Genomic DNA, 18,326 nt, shown 5'->3' on the forward strand with positions numbered 1-18,326 from the left:
ACACTGCCAAAATTACCAATACCTGTTTAAAAACAACAGTATCACTGTGATTGATTGGTCAGCAAACTCGCCTGACCTTAATCCCATAGAGAATCTATGGCGTATTGCAGTAGGGTAGCTACTGGGGGGGCAGAGGGGGCCATTGCCCCGGACCCAGTCACCTGAAGGGGCCCACTGGGAGATACACTGCCGAGTGTGAGGTGTCAGGGAGAGAGCAGCACAATGCCGGCTGCAGAGCCCCCCTCCTGCAGAGTGCGATGTGGTCTCACCCGAGGAGTCTCTTCCTGGCTGGCAGCAGCACCTGCAGTTACTTATGTTTGGTTTGGCTGAGGTACGCTGGGTCCTAGTGCCCTCCAGCATCTATCTGGACACTTCCTGGCTCTCCTCACTGCCTGAAAACTTCATCAGTAAGTGGAGATGGAGTTTGTTAGAGCAATTCTGTTTAGGCATATCATGGTCACTGTGGGGGTGAATGTGAGAGGATTGTGTTATTGCAGGGGCTGAAGTGGGAGAGGAGGACAGGGCACTGTGGGGTAAATGTGAAACGATGGGGGTTATTGTGGGTGTGCAGGGGGACAGGGCACTGTGGGGTAAATGTGAAACGATGGGGGTTATTGTGGGTGTGCAGGGGGACAGGGCACTGTGGGGTAAATGTGAAACGATGGGGGTTATTGTGGGTGTGCAGGGGGACAGGGCACTGTGGGGTAAATATGAAATGATGGGGGTTATTGTGGGTGTGCAGGGGGACAGGGCATTGTGGGGTAAATGTGAAACGATGGGGGTTATTGTGGGTGTGCAGGGGGACAGGGCACTGTGGGGTAAATGTGAAACGATGGGGGTTATTGTGGGTGTGCAGGGGGACAGGGCACTGTGGGGTAAATGTGAAACGATGGGGGTTATTGTAGGTGTGCAGGGGGACAGGGCACTGTGGGGTAAATGTGAGAGGATGGTGGTATTCTGGGAGGGAGACAGGGCACTGTGGGGGTGAATGGGAGAGTTTGAGGGTATTATGAGGGCTGACGTGGGTGAGGGGGCACTGGGGAGCTGATTATTATTATACTGTTTAATGTTATGAGATATTCACTCCATCATATGTGAGGGTATGTGTCCTCGAGGTGTATTGGCAGCGCTTTGGACGCAGCAGATACCCTGCTCTGCCTAAAGCGCTGCTCCCTGTTGTACGCACGGTGATTCCGCATATATTCATTGAACACAGGTGGAATCACCGCATCCTATTCATAGACGGTTTTATTTATCTTGTGGAGACGGAGCATCTCCACAAGATCAATAGACATGCTGCTGTCTAGAAAAACGCGCCACATGTCCGGTTACGAAGGCCTGCCACCTGCGTCTATGTACGCATAGTGGAGACGGGATTTCATAAAATCCTCTCCACTATGCTGTAACATCTGGAAGCTGCAATTTCGATGCTGCGGATGTACACAGCGTCCAATCCCCAGCAAAACCCCAAGCAATATGCCCCTTGGAAACATACCCTAATAGTTGCTGTCTTGGGTGCTGGAGATGGGGGGGGTCTTATTATTGCGAGCTGGGTCTTTTATAAGTATTAGTAAAACAAGCATAGCAAAGAAGGTTAACTATGACAAGGATAAGTATTAACATAAGGGCGCAGACAGACACTGTATAACTCATGTGACGAGCGCATTGCAATCCTCAGACTGGCCCTGACACCTCTCCTGACATAAGCGTGACAGCGTGATAGATTACTATGCAACTGTCAGCCTCAGGTCAGGAGAGCCGACGGTCAGTCGGAGGATTGCAATGCGATCCTCACATGAGAAATACGTCCGTCTGTCTGCCCCCTAACAAGTATAACAATACAGTAACCACGGGCTGCATTCTATGTTATAAGAATACATTGCTTATAATTAAATTATTAAAGGGAACCTGTCACCCCCCCCAGGGCCTATTAAGGTAATACAGCCAGCCACCTTCAGCACTAAGGCTGCATTCTGTGGAGGTGGCTCTTATGTTTTTGTTCCCTAATAACGCTGAAATATTCACTTTTATAAATTGCGCCCCATACCTGTATTGAGTCTGGGGGATATGTCTTTTGTCCCCGGACACAACCGCCTCCCAGCCGTCCATCATCCCACCGGGCGCCGATGCCTGGGCTCTCATTTTTTGGGCATGTTCCGTGTGCGCTGCCCTGGAACTCCCATCATCTGATGTACTAATATCGCGCCTGCGTGTAGCGGAGGGTCGAGATCCTGCCCCGCAGTGTGTTATGATTTATTCACACTGCGGGGCTGGGAATCTGGCGCTGTGCGCAGGTGCGATCTACTTACATCACTTGATATAAGTTCCAGGGCAGCGCGCATTGCGCATGCCCGAGAAATAATTGCAGAGCGCCGGTGACGGCAAAAGACAGAAAGGATGATGAACGGCTGCGAGGCGGCTGAGTCAGGGGGAGAAAACGTACCCCCCGGACTCAATACAGGTATGGCGCACAATTTATAGAAGTGAGTATTTCAGCGTTATAAGGGATAAACATAAGAGCCACCTTCACAGAATGCAGCCTTAGTGCTGAAGAAGGTGGCTCTTTTACCTTAATAGGCCCTGGGGGGGTGACAGGTTCCCTTTAAGTTATTAAAGGCTTGGGATAATTGTCTGCAGTCACTCTACAGACTGCCAAACCATGATGGGGTGCACCTGCCGTCATGAGACCCCAAGACCACTGGTGTGGTCAGGCGGTCATGCGACCACGTTTGCTATTTGCACGTGTTCACTAGACAAGTTTGACTTCTCTCAATAGAAGAAAATCGTCACATGACCTCCTGCTCTCATCAGCGATGCTGGGGCCATTATTACTGTACATAGGGGGACTCCTAAATATTAAGTAGGCACTTATGAAGCATTGAAGCCTAACTAGTGGGTGACAGATAGTGCTGTACCGGCTGTCAGTCTGTCCCAGGGCATCAGTTACAGCCGCCACTCTCTATACACAGAGCGGTGACTGAAAAATGTGGAAGTAATAGTATACACAGATGGGAAAGAACGTCCTCTGTAAGTCACCATCTATAACTGTGCTGTGATCTCTCTGTCATGCAGGACTGGTATCTACCACTATATGGTATTACAGTATGGCAGTAATATCAGTGCTGGTTATTGTATAGAGATTTATTTTCAATAACAGTGTGGTCATCTCCTGAGGTTCCATTATACCACCGTAGTTACAATCATGGTTACCTAGTTAAGGGCCACAGGTGGACACAGACAGAAAAGGGTCCATGTGCAAGAACAATATATGGGCCCTTTGCAGCCCAAGAACTTCTAAAAATACAAAATTGCACCTTATTTAGAGGTAGAAAAGAGCCCCCTTAACTCTTGGGCCCATGTGCTGCCACATAGTTTGCACTAATGATATGTCCGCCTGTTAGGGGCCCACTCACATGTTTCGCCCCCCCTGAGCTGAACCCCTAGCTACGCCTCTGGCGTATTGTCAAGAGGAAGATGAGAGACACCAGACCCCACAATGCAGATGACCTGAGGGCTGCTATCGAAGCAACGTGGGCTTCTATAACACCTCCACAGACTAATTGCCTCCATGCCATGCTGCATTGATGCAGTATTTGATGCAAAAGATGCCCCAACCAAGTATTGAGTGCATAACATTTCGGATTTTTCAACAGTTTTTCAAGCTGGTGTTATAAAATATTGTAATTTACTGTGATAATGTGTTAGGCGCCGAGATTCTCCCACTGCATGAGGTATATCCCAAGCCTTGCCTGCATCTAAAGTCTCACATTCAGCTTTGGCCACTGTGGGTGCTGCTGAGCATAGACGTCAAGCCTATGGTAACCAGCGGTAGGCAGCGACGAGCGAACTCTCTGGAGACTAAGTCCAGAAATCACCCTACTGAGCATGCACATGATGTGGTGTCATCTCATTGGTGGTCAGTCATCAGCTGCTCTAGTGATTTGACAGCTCTGGATTGGTCCATGGGCAAGGTCCTGCCTGACTGGACTTGAGCTATAGGTGTAAAAGGCTCTCAGAGGCACACGCTGGTGCACCAGTATCAACTATTTTACAGGTGTGTATGAGACATTGCAACAGTGTGGTCTATGTCAGCATGTGCTCAGGGTCAGCAGTAAGCCATTAGAATTCAGACACCCCCAGAGAGGAGTGTGTCTGTATGGATTCAGGACCAGCATCTAGCCATTAGAATTCCGGCACCTCCGGAGAGGAGTTGTTTGAGTACTGCTGCCGACTGTGTGACCACTGTTTGCTACTTGCCCCATTAGTGGGCTTCAATCCCCTGCGAGGTTAACAGGGATCGTGTCTAGCATCATACTGTATCTACTTCATTACTGTGAGCGAGTGACACAGCCCTACTGCAGAGCATCTGCTTCATTACTGTGTGCGAGTGACACAGCTGTATTGCAGAGCATCTTCTTCGTTACTGTGTGCAAGTGACACAGCTCTATAGCAGAACATCTATTCTGTTTCTGTGTGCGAGTGATACAACTTTGTGCGCTGTTCACTGAGTGACGTGTAACTCAGTGCGAGCTAGCAATCGCTCGCTGTGTGCTCCACTATTGTTCACACTAGCTGCAGTTTTACATCTCTGCACCGTAGACCCCGAGTTCTGATTGCACTGCTTTATTACATTTATTTAGTGCTATCCGCCAACCCTAACAGTATACTAGCGCCAGGGTCTGGCTAGTAATGCCTGATAAGCGGCAGCTTCCGCAGAATATCCTGCAGCTAGAGGGCAGGTTGACTGCGTTTGAGCGTGCAACCTCAGCTGTGGATATGTCCGCAGTAGCAGCGCAGGCTCAATCCAGCTGGAGCTACTGGGTTCATGTTTCTCATCTGAATGGGCCAAGGTGGAATTTGTGATGTCCCTTTTGACAGACAGGGCATTGGAGTGGGCTACGCTGTTATGGGAATGTAAGGACCTGGTGGTCTCGAGCACCTTGCGTTTTTGGGCACTCTGAAACAGGTCTTTCTAGGACCCCAGGTTACCTTTGATGCAGCACTTGAACTCCCAGTGTTGACTCATGGCTAGTGTTGAGCGATACCGTCCGATACTTGAAAGTATCGGTATCGGATAGTATCGGCCGATACCCGAAAAATATCGGATATCGCCGATACCGATATCCGATACCAATACAAGTCAATGGGACATCAAGTATCGGAATGTATCCTCATGGATCCCAGGGTCTGAAGGAGAGGAAACTCTCCTTCAGGCCCTGGGATCCATATTAAAGTGTAAAATAAAGAATTAAAATAAAAAATATTGTTATATTCACCTCTCCGGCGGCCCCTGGACATCAGCGGGAGGATCCGGCTTCTGATTGGTCGCGTGGCGGTCACATGGGCGGCACGCGACCAATCAGAAGCCGGGACGTCATACCACAGGTCCTGAAGGCGCGCATTTTGAAGAAAGAAGCCGTGCCGGACGCAGGATCCTCCCGCTGATGTCCAGGGGCCGCCGGAGAGGTGAATATAACAATATTTTTTATTTTAATTCTTTATTTTACACTTCCGATACCGATACCCGATATCACAAAAATATCGGATCTCGGTATCGGAATTCCGATACCGCAAGTATCGGCCGATACCCGATACTTGCGGTATCGGAATGCTCAACACTACTCATGGCTCTTTCCCAACCAGACAGTTCTCTATCTGGTTCCAGGCGTTAGCTTCCGAGCTGCAGTGCAAAGATAAGGTCTTGGTCCCGGTGTTCTGGAGGGGCTTGGCAGACCACGTTAAGGATGCTTCGTCCACTAAAGAGATCCCAACTACACTGGAGGATTTAATATCCATATCCACTCGTATCGATCTTTGGTATGCTGAATGAAGTTTGGAGTGAGCCCAGTGTAGACAAAGGATTTGGTTAGCACCAAATTTTACCAATCCTTTGGGGTCTATGACTCCGATGAACGAAATGGTGGAGCCCATGGTGGTTTCCCATCCCATATGTTCTCCACCAACTTCTTGTTTTGCCTGTAGGTAGGCTGGCCATTATGCCAATAGATGTCCCATGAGTCAGGGAGAACAACCACCTCTAGTGGCAACTGAAGGAGGCTCTCTAGATACATCGGATGTGTCCTCCAAATTAACCTTTAAGGTGACACTGTCCTATGGGTCAACCTCTCACACTACGGAGACTTGCATGGATTCTGGGGCTGAGGGCAATTTTATGTCTTCCTCCTTTGCTCTATGGCACGCAATACCCTTAGTGCTGCTCTCTAAGCCCATTACCATGTGGTTAATGGATTCGTGCTATCCTATCAAATCACTCATCAGACCATTTCACTTACCCTCGTGTTCTCATCAGGAGATAATCTCTTTGTCGGTCATCCCCGAGGGTATTGATGAGGTATTGTTAGGTACATCTTGGTTGCATCGCCATTCACCCCATATTGAATGGGCTACTGGGAGTATACGGAGATGGAGTAGGTCATGTCAGGCACAGTGTCTCAGGGCCCAAATTCAGGTTGGGTCGCCTGAGGTCACAACAGATCTAACCTCGCTTCCTAAGCACTACTGGCAATATGCGGAAGTGTTTTCAAAGAAGGCCGTGGAGACTCTTCCCCCATCGCCCTTATGATTGCCCGATAGACCTCTTTCCGGTGGCAGAGCCTCCTCGTGGGCATGTGTACCCTTTGTCTCTTCCGGAGACTGAGGCGATGTCAGAATATGTAAAGGAGAATCTGGTTACGGGATTTATTAGGAAGTCAGTGTCTCCTGCTGGGGCTGGGTTCTTCTTCGTCAAGAAGAACAGGGAACTCCATCCTTGCATTGATTATAGGAGTCTGAATGCTATCACCATTAAACATAAATATCCTTTGCCACTTATCTCTGAGCTTTTTGACAGACTGCAGGGTGCTAGGATATTTACCAAATTAGATCCGCGTGGCACCTATAATCTAATACGTATTTGAGAAGGTGACAAATGGAAGACAGTGTTTAACACTTGGGACGGCCATTATGGGTCCTTGATAATGCCGTTCGGTCTCTGAAATGCCCCCGCCATCTTCCAGAACTTTGTCAATGACTTTTTTTCAGGGGGATATTATCCACATCTGTAGTCATCTACTTGGATGACATTCTTATGTTTTCTCCCAACCTTGATACTGATTGTAGAGATGTTTCCAGTGTCTCCAAACTCTTGCGTGACAACACCCTCTACCCCAAACTAGAGAAGTGTGTCTTTGAGCAGGAGTCCCTTCCATTCCTTGGGTTTATCATCTCAGCCAAGGGTTTGGCTATGGATCCTGCCAAGGTGGAATCGGTGTTGAACTTGCAGGAGCGACAATCCCTTAAAGCAGTGCAGCGCTTTATGGGATTTATTAATTACTACCACCATTTCATTCTCCACTTCTATACTTTGGTGTCTCCTTAGGTAGCCCTCACCAAGAAGGGAGCTAACCCTAAGCTATGGACTGAGGAGGTCTCTAAGCCCTTTGCTTCCTTGAACTCCCACTTTGTGAGGGCTCCTGTGCTAGGAATTATACTATCGGGAACACGGAGTTACTGGCCATGAGATTGGCTTTCTCAGAGTGGAGATATCTCCTGGAGGGGGCTTGGCATCCCTTCCAGGTGTTCACGGACCATAAAAATCTGCTTTATTTGCAGATGGTCCAACAGCTAAATTCTCGCCAAGCCAGGTGGTCCTTATTCTTCTCCCGTTTTACTATACATTTTCTCTCCGGGGAGAAGAATTTATGGGCTGATGCTCTATCCTGTTCCATAGTCTCTTGCAAGGAGGGAGCTGAGCCACGGCAAATTGTCCCTTTGGAGAGTCTTCAAACGGTGGCTCTGGTTTTTCTCAAGCAGGTGCCTCCGGGCAAATCTTATGTACCACCTAACCAGAAGAGGTGAGTAGTGAGGAGACCCTTTGTCAACCCTCTATTATTTAGTTGGATGGCTGTGGCAGCTGTCCGCCACTTTGCTGACTTCACACTGAACAAATAAGAAAAAATTCATATTCTTCAGATTTCATAACTTGGTAAAATTCAAGTAGAATTCAATTTCACTCACATAAATTTGCCCATCTCTAAAAAAAATACATTGCATAAGAAGTAGAAATGAACAGTATAGGCAAAATATGAATTTGCAAGTTCGTGCAGATTTTACCTGGAAAGTTGATTTGCACAGAAATAATTCGCCATAAGTTTAATATCTGTTATTTTGCTCTGTTGTTCCTGCAACATTCAGAGCATAATAAATGTAAAATGTAAAGAATAAAAAATATACTTATACCTATCGTAACGCTCACCTCTCTCTTTCATCCACTTCTCACGTCACATGCCCGATCCTCGGTTTATGCTTTTATCACTGACACGAGCACTGAATCACCTTTCCTTCTTATGATTGGCTGTGACTTTCAGCTGTAATGTCATGACATGTGCCATGACGTTGAATGCTCATTCGCAGAACCATCCAAGGCCTCATCAGATTCAGAAGTCATGAGGTAGTGAAAAGAAGAATCTGTGAGAGCTGGATCGGTGACAATGAGGAGTGGAGGAACTAGATAGGCGAGTGGTATGGTTGCTCATATCAAAGTGGAGTGGCAGTGGGTTATTGTTGATTATAGGTATATAAAAAGAGAAGTAGGTTTTCAGGCTGGTTTTAAAGATTTTGAAGGTAGGGATAAGTTTGACAGGTTGGTATACTGAGTTCTATTGGCTGAGGATATATGGAACAGTTTTGACTAGGGTTGAGCGAAACGGGTCGTTCATTTTCAAAAGTCGCCGACTTTTGGCAAAGTCGGGTTTCATGACCCTGTGCGGGGTCGGCCATGCGGTACGCGACTTTCGCGCCAAAGTCGCGTTTCAATGACGCGAAAAGCGCCATTTCTCAGCCAATGAAGGTAAACGCAGAGTGTGGGCAGCGTGATGACATAGGTCCTGGTCCCCACCATCTTAGAGAAGGGCATTGCAGTGATTGGCTTGCTGTCTGCGGCGTCACAGGGGCTATAAAGGGGCGTTCCCGCCGACCGCCATGTTACTGCTGCTGATCTGAGCTTAGGGAGAGGTTGCTGCCGCTTCGTCAGATGCAGGGATAGCGTTAGGCAGGGTCCATTAACCACCAAACCGCTTGTGCTGTAGCGATTTCCACTGCCCAACACCACCTTCGGTGTGCAGGGACAGTGGAAGCTACATTTTTTTTTTCCCCCTCAGCGCTGTAGCTCATTGGGCTGCCCTAGAAGGCTCCCTGATAGCTGCATTGCTGTGTGTACGCCGCTGTGCAAACCAACTGCTTTTTTCAAAGCACAAATCCTCTTGTTCCTTCCTTTCTGCACAGCTATCTTTTTTGTTTGTCCACACTTTTTATTTAATTTGTGCATCAGTCCACTCCTTATTGCTGCCTGCCATACCTGGCTGAGATTACTGCAGGGAGATAGTAATTGTTGGACACTCCCTGTTTTTTTTTTTTTTTTGTGGGAGATTAAGATTGACATTTCTGCTAGAGTGCCATCCCTGTGTGTGCCATCTCTCACTCAGTGGGCCATAGAAAGCCTATTTATTTTTTTGCTTGATTTGGGTTATAAAATCTACCTGAAAAAATCACTACATCAATCAGTGGGAGAAAAATATTGGCCTCAGGGCTTGTGTGCCACTCTTGACTCCTGTGTGTGCCATCTCTCAGTCAGTGGGCCATAGAAAGACTATTTATTTTTTTGCTTGATTTGGGTTCTAAAATCTACCTGAAAAAATCACTACATCAATCAGTGGGAGAAAAATATTGGCCTCAGGGCTTGTGTGCCACTCCTGACTCCTGTGTGCATCATCACTCACTCAGTGGGCCATAGAAAGCCTATTTTTTTTTTTTTTGCTTTATTTGGGTTCTAAATTCTACCTGAAAAAATCAATAAATTAATCAGTGGGAGATTAATATTGGCCTTTGGGCTTGTGTGCCAGTCCTAAGCGTGCCATCTCTCTCTCTCAGATAGCGGGCCATAGAAAGCCTATTTATTATTTTTTTTATTGGGTTTATAAATTTTCCCTGAAAAAAAAAAGGGAGATTAATATTGGCCTTTGGGCTTGTGTGGCAGTCCTAAGCGTGCCATCTCTTTCTCTCAGATAGTGGGCCATAGAAAGCCTATTTTTTATTTTTTTTATTGGGTTTATAAATTTTCCCTGAAAAAAAAAAAAAAGTGGGAGATTAATATTGGCCTCTGGGCTTGTGTGCCAGTCCTGAGCGTGCCATCTCTCTCACAAATAGTGGGCCATAGAAAGCCTATTTATTTTTTTGGTTGATTTGGGTTCTAAATTCTATCTGAAAAAATCAATAAATCAATAAGTGGGAGATAAATATTGGCCTCTGGGCTTGTGTGCCACTCCTGACTCCTGTGTGCATCATCACTCACTCAGTGGGCCATAGAAAGCCTATTTTTTTTTTTTTGCTTTATTTGGGTTTTAAATTCTACCTGAAAAAATCAATAAATCAATCAGTGGGAGATTAATATTGGCCTTTGGGCTTGTGTGCCAGTCCTAAGCGTGCCATCTCTCTCTCTCAGATAGTGGGCCATAGAAAGCCTATTTATTATTTTTTTTATTGGGTTTATAAATTTTCCCTGAAAAAAAAAGGGAGATTAATATTGGCCTTTGGGCTTGTGTGCCAGTCCTAAGCGTGCCATCTCTTTCTCTAAGATAGTGGGCCATAGAAAGCCGATTTTTTATTTTTTTTATTGGGTTTATAAATTTTCCCTGAAAAAAAAAAAAAAGCGGGAGATTAATATTGGCCTCTGGGCTTGTGTGCCAGTCCTGAGCGTGCCATCTCTCTCACAAATAGTGGGCCATAGAAAGCCTATTTATTTTTTTGGTTGAATTGGGTTCTAAATTCTACCTGAAAAAATCAATAAATCAATAAGTGGGAGATAAATATTGGCCTCTGGGCTTGTGTGCCACTCCTGACTCCTGTGTGCGTCATCTCTCACTCAGTGGACCATAGAAAGCCTATTTTTTGTTTTATTTGTTTTATAAATTCTCCCTGAAAAAATCATTTTTATTTTATTTGGTTTCTAAATTCTTCCTGAAAAAAATCATTTTTTTTTTTATTATTTTTTTTTTCTAAAGTCTCCCTGCAAAAAAAAAAAAAATCAAATCAGTGGGAGATTAATATTGCCCTTTCTGCTTGTGTGCCAGTCTTGACTCCTGGGTGTGCCATCTCTCTCTCTCTCTCCAATTGTGGGCCATAGAAAGCCTATTATTTTTTTAGCTTGATTTGGGTTCCAAAATCTACCTGAAAAAATCACTACATCAATCAGTGGGAGAACAATATTGGCCTCTGGGCTTGTGTGCCACTCCTGACTCCTGTGTGCGTCATCTCTCACTCCGTGGGCCATAGAGAGCCTATTTTTTCTTTTATTTGTTTTCTAAATTCTCCCTGAAAAAATCATTTTATTTTATTTGGTTTCTAAATTCTTCCTGAAAAAATCATTTTATTCTATTATTGTTTTTTCCTAAAGTCTCCCTGAAAAAAAAAAAAATCAAATCAGTGGGAGATTAATATTGCCCTTTCTGCTTGTGTGCCAGTCTTGACTCCTGGGTGTGCCATCTCTCTCTCTCTCTCTCCAATTGTGGGCCATAGAAAGCCTATTATTTTTTTAGCTTGATTTGGGTTCCAAAATCTACCTGAAAAAATCACTACATCAATCAGTGGGAGATAAATATTGGCCTCTGGGCTTGTGTGCCACTCCTGACTCCTGTGTGCGTCATCTCTCACTCAGTGGGCCATAGAAAACCTTTTTTTGTTTTATTTGTTTTCTAAATTCTCCCTGAAAAAATCATTTTATTTTATTTGGTTTCTAAATTCTTCCTGAAAAAATCATTTTACTCTATTATTTTTTTTTCCTAAAGTCTCCCTGAAAAAAAAAAATCAAATCAGTGGGAGATTAATATTGCCCTTTCTGCTTGTGTGCCAGTCTTGCCTTCTGGGTGTGCCATCTCTCTTTCTCTCTGCAATTGTGGGCCATAGAAAGCCTATTATTTTTTTAGCTTGATTTGGGTTCCAAAATCTACCTGAAAAAATCACTACATCAATCAGTGGGAGATAAATATTGGCCTCTGGGCTTGTGTGCCACTCCTGACTCCTGTGTGCGTCATCTCTCACTCAGTGGGCCATAGAAAGCCTTTTTTTGTATTATTTGTTTTCTAAATTCTCCCTGAAAAAATCATTTTATTTTATTTGGTTTCTAAATTCTTCCTGAAAAAATCATTTTACTCTATTATTTTTTTTTCCTAAAGTCTCCCTGAAAAAAAAAAAATCAAATCAGTGGGAGATTAATATTGCCCTTTCTGCTTGTGTGCCAGTCTTGACTCCTGGGTGTGCCATCTCTCTCTCTCTCTCCAATTGTGGGCCATAGAAAGCCTATTATTTTTTTAGCTTGATTTGGGTTCCAAAATCTACCTGAAAAAATCACTACATCAATCAGTGGGAGATAAATATTGGCCTCTGGGCTTGTGTGCCACTCCTGACTCCTGTGTGCGTCATCTCTCACTCAGTGGGCCATAGAAAGCCTTTTTTTGTTTTATTTGTTTTCTAAATTCTCCCTGAAAAAATCATTTTATTTTATTTGGTTTCTAAATTCTTCCTGAAAAAATCATTTTATTCTATTATTTTTTTTTCCTAAAGTCTCCCTGAAAAAAAAAAAAAAATCAAATCAGTGGGAGATTAATATTGCCCTTTCTGCTTGTGTGCCAGTCTTGACTCCTGGGTGTGCCATCTCTCTCTCTCTCTCCAATTGTGGGCCATAGAAAGCCTATTATTTTTTTAGCTTGATTTGGGTTCCAAAATCTACCTGAAAAAATCACTACATCAATCAGTGGGAGATAAATATTGGCCTCTGGGCTTGTGTGCCACTCCTGACTCCTGTGTGCGTCATCTCTCACTCAGTGGGCCATAGAAAGCCTTTTCTTATTTTATTTGTTTTCTAAATTCTCCCTGAAAAAATCATTTTATTTTATTTGGTTTCTAAATTCTTCCTGAAAAAATCATTTTATTCTATTTTTTTTTTCCTAAAGTCTCCCTGAAAAAAAAAAAAATCAAATCAGTGGGAGATTAATATTTACATTTGTGCTTCAGTGACAGTCCTGCGTGTGTGGCATCTCTCTCATTTGTTGCCACCAACAACAGAGTGTGTAACATTGTGCCTGATTTTCGTTGTGGTCTCACTCACCTGTAAAGGGGTAGCTAAATCATACTGAAGTTATAGCTCACCGTGTAAGTTGTGTGACAGCAACAAATACCGTTAGTTTGGTTACGTTTTTAAAACAATGAGGAAGTCTGGTGGAAGAGGTCGTGGCCGGGGGCGTTCATTGTCAGCTGGTAATGAGGGTAGTGGTAGTGGTGGAGCATCAGCTGGTCGTGGGAAAAAAAATATTGCACCTAAGTCTGGAGCTGTGGAGCCAGGTTCGTCGTCTGGCTACACAAGGCCTCAAACGCTCCCTTTTCTGGGAGTAGGAAAACCGCTTTTAAAGCCGGAGCAGCAAGAGCAAGTTTTGGCTTATCTTGCTGACTCAGCCTCTAGCTCTTTTGGCTCCTCTCGTGAAACTGGTAAATGTCAAAGCAGCGCGTCGTTAGTGGATGTTCACGGTCAGGGACAAGTCGCTTCCTTGTCCTCTTGAGCAAAAACAACAAGAGAGAAGAATGCAGCAGGCGACACAACAGGTTACTCCATGGAGCTCTTTACACATACCGTCCCTGGCTTAGAAAGTGAAGCAGTTAACAGTCCATGCCCATTACAAGTTGAATCTGACATGGAGTGCACTGATGCACAGCCACAGCCAGACTACTATGCTGGTCCTTTGACTCAGACCACAACATTGCCCTCGCAGGGTAATGATCAAGAATCAGACCCTGATGGGACTATGTTGCCCCATCACGAACGCTATACCACCGACCGACACGGTGACACAGACGAAGTTGCACACGAGCTACAAGAAGAGGTAATAGATGACCCAGTTCTTGACCCCGATTGGCAGCCATTGGGGGAACAGGGTGCAGGCGGCAGCAGTTCTGAAGCGGAGGAGGAGGGGCCGCAGCAGGCATCAACATCGCAACAGGTTCCATCTGCCGGGCCCGTATCTTGCCCAAAACGCGTGGCAAAGCCAAAACCTGTTGGAGGACAGCGTGGCCATCCGGTTAAAGCTCAGTCTGCAATGCCTGAAAAGGTATCCGATGCTAGAAAGAGTGCAGTCTGGCATTTTTTTAAACAACATCCAATTGATCAGCGCAAAGTCATCTGTCAAAAATGTTCAACTACCTTAAGCAGAGGACAGAATCTGAAAAGTCTCAATACAAGTTGCATGCATAGACATTTAACCACCATGCATTTGCAAGCCTGGACTAACTACCAAACGTCCCTTAAGGTTGTAGCACCCTCGGCCAATGAAGCTAGTCAGCAACGCAACATCCCTTCCGGCAGTGTAGGGCCACCATTTTCCGCACCACCTGCAGTATCTGTGCAGGTTTCTTTGCCAGGCCAAAGCAGTCAGGGTCAGGGAATCACCAGTTTCGTAGTAGGAAACACTGCATCTAGGGCACCGGCGGCAACAATACCATCTCCCACCGTCTCTCAGTCTGCCATGTCCACCGGCACCCCCGCTAGTTCCACGATCTCCAGCTCTCCAGTCCAGCTCACCCTACATGAGACTATGGTTAGAAAAAGGAAGTACTTAGCCTCGCATCCGCGTACACAGGGTTTGAACGCCCACATAGCTAGACTAATCTCGTTAGAGATGATGCCCTACCGGTTAGTTGAAAGCGAAGCTTTCAAAGCCCTGATGGACTACGCTGTACCACGCTACGAGCTACCCAGTCGACACTTTTTTCCAGAAAAGCCATCCCAGCCCTCCACCAGCATGTTAAAGAGCGCATCGTCCATGCACTCAGGCAATCTGTGAGCACAAAGGTGCACCTGACAACAGATGCATGGACCAGTAGGCATGGCCAGGGACGTTACGTGTCCATCACGGCACACTGGGTGAATGTTGTGGATGCAGGGTCCACAGGGGACAGCAAGTTTGGGACAGTTCTGCCTAGCCCACGGTCTAGGAAACAGTTGGCTGTAGCCGTTCGCACCCCCTCCTCCTCCTCTTCGTCCTCCTGCAGAAGCGAGAGCTCGTCCACAGACCGCAGTCGCACAACCACTCCATCCGCAGCTGCCACTGTTGCACACCAGGTCTCCCATTATGGGGCAGCTACTGGCAAACGTCAGCAGGCTGTATTGGCTATGAAGTGTTTGGGCGACAACAGACACACCGCGGAAGTTCTGTCCGAGTTCTTGTAGAAAGAAACGCAGTCGTGGCTGGGCACTGTAGATCTTGAGGCAGGCAAGGTAGTGAGTGATAACGGAAGGAATTTCATGGCTGCCATCTCCCTTTCCCAACTGAAACACATTCCTTGCCTGGCTCACACCTTAAACCTGGTGGTGCAGTGCTTCCTGAAAAGTTATCCGGGGTTATCCGACCTGCTCCTCAAAGTGCGTGGACTTTGCTCACATATCCGCCGTTCGCCCGTACACTCCAGCCGTATGCAGACCTATCAGCGTTCTTTGAACCTTCCCCAGCATCGCCTAATCATAGACGTTGCAACAAGGTGGAACTCAACACTGCACATGTTTCAGAGACTGTGCGAACAGAGGCGGGCTGTTATGTTTTTGTGGGAGGATACACATACACGGGCAGGCAGTAGGATGGCAGACATGGAGTTGTCAGGTGTGCAGTGGTCGAAGATTCAAGACATGTGTCAAGTCCTTCAGTGTTTTGAGGAATGCACACGGCTGGTTAGTGCAGACAACGCCATAATAAGCATGAGCATCCCCCTAATGCGTCTGCTGATGCAAAGTTTGACGCACATAAAGGATCAGGCGTCTGCAGCTGAGGAAGAAGAAAGCCTTGATGACAGTCAGCCATTGTCTGGCCAGGGCAGTGTACAGGACAAGTTAGCGGGCGAAGAGGAGGAGGAGGACGAGGAGGATGATGGGGATGATTATATTTTTAATGAGGAAGCTTTTCCGGGGCCACTGGAAATTGGTGGCGCGGCAAGGCCGGGTTCTGGTTTTTGGAGGGACACAAGTGACGTGGATTTGCCTGAAACTGCCCCTCAACCAAGCACAACCGCAGATTTGAGAACTGGAACTTTGGCCCACATGGCGGATTATGCCTTACGTATCCTCAAAAGGGACACACGCATAACTAAAATGATGAACGATGACGATTACTGGTTGGCCTGCCTCCTTGATCCTCGCTATAAAGGCAAATTGCAAAATATAATGCCCCATGAGAACTTGGAACTAATATTAGCAACCAAACAATCAACTCTTGTTGACCGTTTGCTTCTGGCATTCCCTGCACACAGCGCCCGTGATCGTTCTCACACGAGCTGCAGGGGCCAGCAGACCAGAGGAGTTAGAGGGGCAGAAATCAGAAGTGGCGTTGGCCAGAGGGGTTTTCTGACCAGGTCGTGGAGTGATTTTGCTATGACCGCAGACAGGACAGGTACTGCAGCATCAATTCAAAGTGACAGGAGACAACATTTGTCCAGTATGGTTACAAACTATTTTTCATCCCTTATCGATGTTCTCCCTCAACCGTCATTCCCATTTGATTACTGGGCATCAAAATTAGACACCTGGCCAGAATTGGCAGAATATGCATTGCAGGAGCTTGCTTGCCCGGCAGCTAGTGTCCTATCAGAAAGAGTATTCAGTGCTGCAGGTTCAATACTAACAGAAAAAAGGACTCGTCTGGCTACCCAAAATGTAGATGATCTAACCTTCATTAAAATGAACCACAACTGGATTTCGAAATCTTTTGCCCCACCTTGCCCGGCTGACACCTAGCTTTCCTATGAAAAGGTCTTGCCTGTGGACTATTCTGAATGCCTTTTCCAATCTCGTAATTTTCTGCACCTGATTGTCCAGCATACGACATGTTTACACCTCACTAAATGGCCAAACTCCCCACACGGGGCCGTGGTATCGACACTTGGCGACAGCACCCGTGAGAGTGCTGTTTGTCTGAAGAGGTGGGTGTGCCCGCTTTTCGTCGACGGCACTGCCACTGGGTCCCTCCTAGTACAATAAAGTGTCTCTGGCGGTGGTGGTGCGCACCCAACGTCAGACACACCGTTGTAATATGAGGGGCCCTGGGCCTGTACCGCCGGCCACAAGACAGTTCCCCCCCCCAGCTCAAACAGTGCTCTACCACTTGCAAAATTATCTCACAGCTCCACCAATGTTTAGTCTATGCGCTGACATCCTTCAATGCCTGCCACTGACAATACCATTGTATTGACATTTTTGTTATGTTAGGCCTTCGAAGCCTGTCTGCGGTCACTCCTTCCACTATGCCTCCACTGACCACACCACTGCTGCCCGTGTACCCCTGGAACCAATTTAAAATTGCCTACAGCCATGTGTTATTATTTTAGGCCTTCGATGCCTGTCTGCGGTCACTCCTTACAATATGCCTCCACTGACCACACCACTGCTGCCCGTGTACCCCTGGAACCAATTTAAAATTGCCTACAGCCAGCCCAATTTTTTTATTTTAGGCCTTCGATGCCTGTCTGCGGTCCGTTCTTTCTACTACTACTACACTGACCAGGCCACTGCTGCCCGTGTACCCCTGGAACCAATTTAAAATTGCCTACAGCCATGTGTTATTATTTTAGGCCTTCAATGCCTGTCTGCGGTCCGTTCTTTCTACTACTACTACACTGACCAGGCCACTGCTGCCCGTGTACCCCTGGAACCAATTTAAAATTGCCTACAGCCAGCCCAATTTTTTTTATTTTAGGCCTTCGATGCCTGTCTGCGGTCACTCCTTCCACTAGGCCTCCACTGACCACACCACTGCTGCCCGTGTACCCCTGGAACCAATTTAAAATTGCCTACAGCCATGTGTTATTATTTTAGGCCTTCGATGCCTGTCTGCGGTCACTCCTTACAATATGCCTCCACTGACCACACCACTGCTGCCCGTGTACCCCTGGAACCAATTTAAAATTGCCTACAGCCAGCCCAATTTTTTTATTTTAGGCCTTCGATGCCTGTCTGCGGTCCTTTCTTTCTACCACTACTACACTGACCAGGCCACTGCTGCCCGTGTACCCCTGGAACCAATTTAAAATTGCCTACAGCCATGTGTTATTATTTTAGGCCTTCAATGCCTGTCTGCGGTCCGTTCTTTCTACTACTACTACACTGACCAGGCCACTGCTGCCCGTGTACCCCTGGAACCAATTTAAAATTGCCTACAGCCAGCCCAATTTTTTTATTTTAGGCCTTCGATGCCTGTCTGCGGTCACTCCTTCCACTAGGCCTCCACTGACCACACCAC

Source organism: Ranitomeya imitator, chromosome 1, assembly GCF_032444005.1.
Source record: "Ranitomeya imitator isolate aRanImi1 chromosome 1, aRanImi1.pri, whole genome shotgun sequence".
NCBI lineage: Eukaryota > Metazoa > Chordata > Amphibia > Anura > Dendrobatidae > Ranitomeya > Ranitomeya imitator.